This window comes from Schistocerca gregaria, unplaced genomic scaffold, assembly GCF_023897955.1.
Source record: "Schistocerca gregaria isolate iqSchGreg1 unplaced genomic scaffold, iqSchGreg1.2 ptg000792l, whole genome shotgun sequence".
Lineage (NCBI taxonomy): Eukaryota > Metazoa > Arthropoda > Insecta > Orthoptera > Acrididae > Schistocerca > Schistocerca gregaria.
Window position 1 is genome coordinate 7501 of NW_026062160.1, and position 2500 is coordinate 10000.

Genomic DNA, 2500 nt, shown 5'->3' on the forward strand with positions numbered 1-2500 from the left:
GGAGGGCTGACGCGGAGAAGGGTTTCGTGTGAACAGCCGTTGCACACGAGTCAGTCGATCCTAAGCCCTAGGAGAAATCCGATGTTGATGGGGGCCGTCATAGCATGATGCACTTTGTGCTGGCCCCCGTTGGGCGAAAGGGAATCCGGTTCCTATTCCGGAACCCGGCAGCGGAACCGATATAAGTCGGGCCCCTCTTTTAGAGATGCTCGTCGGGGTAACCCAAAAGGACCCGGAGACGCCGTCGGGAGATCGGGGAAGAGTTTTCTTTTCTGCATGAGCGTTCGAGTTCCCTGGAATCCTCTAGCAGGGAGATAGGGTTTGGAACGCGAAGAGCACCGCAGTTGCGGCGGTGTCCCGATCTTCCCCTCGGACCTTGAAAATCCGGGAGAGGGCCACGTGGAGGTGTCGCGCCGGTTCGTACCCATATCCGCAGCAGGTCTCCAAGGTGAAGAGCCTCTAGTCGATAGAATAATGTAGGTAAGGGAAGTCGGCAAATTGGATCCGTAACTTCGGGATAAGGATTGGCTCTGAGGATCGGGGCGTGTCGGGCTTGGTCGGGAAGTGGGTCAGCGCTAACGTGCCGGGCCTGGGCGAGGTGAGTGCCGTAGGGGTGCCGGTAAGTGCGGGCGTTTAGCGCGGGCGTGGTCTGCTCTCGCCGTTGGTTGGCCTCGTGCTGGCCGGCGGTGCAGGATGCGCGCGCCTGCGCGGCGTTCGCGCCCCGGTGCTTCAACCTGCGTGCAGGATCCGAGCTCGGTCCCGTGCCTTGGCCTCCCACGGATCTTCCTTGCTGCGAGGCCGCGTCCGCCTTAGCGTGCTCCTCCGGGGGCGCGCGGGTGCGCGGATTCTCTTCGGCCGCCATTCAACGATCAACTCAGAACTGGCACGGACTGGGGGAATCCGACTGTCTAATTAAAACAAAGCATTGCGATGGCCCTAGCGGGTGTTGACGCAATGTGATTTCTGCCCAGTGCTCTGAATGTCAACGTGAAGAAATTCAAGCAAGCGCGGGTAAACGGCGGGAGTAACTATGACTCTCTTAAGGTAGCCAAATGCCTCGTCATCTAATTAGTGACGCGCATGAATGGATTAACGAGATTCCCGCTGTCCCTATCTATCATCCTCCGGAGCTGGGAGACGGTCCTTTTGAAGTAGAGGAAGCCGTAGGGGCCTTAATTGTCTCAATCAGGGCGGCTTTGGCCGCGGCGATACCGACGCGAAGGCGCTTCATACGAAAAGCGACTTCTCCATGGACTCCAGAGCTTACCCGGCTCAGGCAGTCTATGAGAAGAGCACGAAGCAGCTATCAAAGGTCCTTCACCCAGGAGGAACGGCACTACCATCTTGCCCAGTATAGGAGAAGGAAATGGCTTTTCAAAGAAACTCTCAGACAACACCGCCAGCGGAGCTGGGAGGATTTTGTAAAGTCTCACCTGACTTTGGATCCATGGGGTACACCGTACAAAATAGTAAGAGAAAAAATCCATTCACCAATGCATCTCTCGACTGTACGAGTCGGTGACACAGACAGAATGACACAGGACTGGTCAGAGACCGCTGAGGAGCTACTGAGGGTGCTCCTCCCAGACGATCGACCTGACACAGACACCGAGATGCAGCAGGAAATAAGACGGCAAGACCAGCTACACTACCACAACAACGTACAGGTGTACCCCTACTCCATCGAGGAAGTGAAGGCAGCTATTCGCTCCTTTGCAAAGTGCAAGGCCCCGGGGCCGGATGCAATTCCTGCAGAAGTTCTGCAATGCATTGCAAACAAACTGGCTCCGGGCCTTACGAAAATTTACAACAGATGTATAGAAACACAGGTCTTCCCAACCTGCTGGAAGACGGCAGAAGTTATTATTATCAAAAAGGCTCCTGATAAGGATCCAATGCTGCCCAAATCCTACCGACCTATCTGTCTCCTGGACGTCTTGGGAAAGACATTTGAGAAGCTGCTGGTCTCTAGACTGTCTAGTCATAGAGTCCTACGTGGAATGAGTGATTCGCAATACGGATTCCGAGCTCGGAAGTCAACATCTGACGCTATCAACAAAGTCGTAAGTATTGTACACTCATCCACGCGGAAGTACGTCCTCGGAGTTATGGTGGATATTTCGGGTGCCTTCGACAATCTGTGGTGGCCGGCGCTCTTTTCTCGACTTCGAGAATTGGAATGCCCGGCGGCGCTATATGGTTGTCTGAAGGACTACTGCAGAAATAGAGTCGCCAGAATCACGGCTCCTGGTGTCGTGGTGTCTAAGAACATCTCAAAGGGCTGTCCGCAGGGTTCTGTGTGCGGCCCTTTGTTTTGGGACGTGAATATGGACCCATTACTGGAAACACTAGAAAGGAACAACATGACATTAGGAGTCGTGGCGTATGCAGACGACCTCTTCGTTCTCGTTGAGGGCGACAGCCGTGCCGAGATTGAGACAAGAGCGGCCCATGTATCCGAAATTCTGATACAATGGTGTCAAAATTCAAAACTGGAAAT

General features: G+C 54.4%; 1 pseudogene; it reads left to right on the forward strand.

Annotated features, from left to right (window-relative positions):
- The window catches only part of LOC126322132 (large subunit ribosomal RNA), a 7338-nt pseudogene that overhangs the window by 1840 nt on the left and 2998 nt on the right, over positions 1–2500 (forward strand).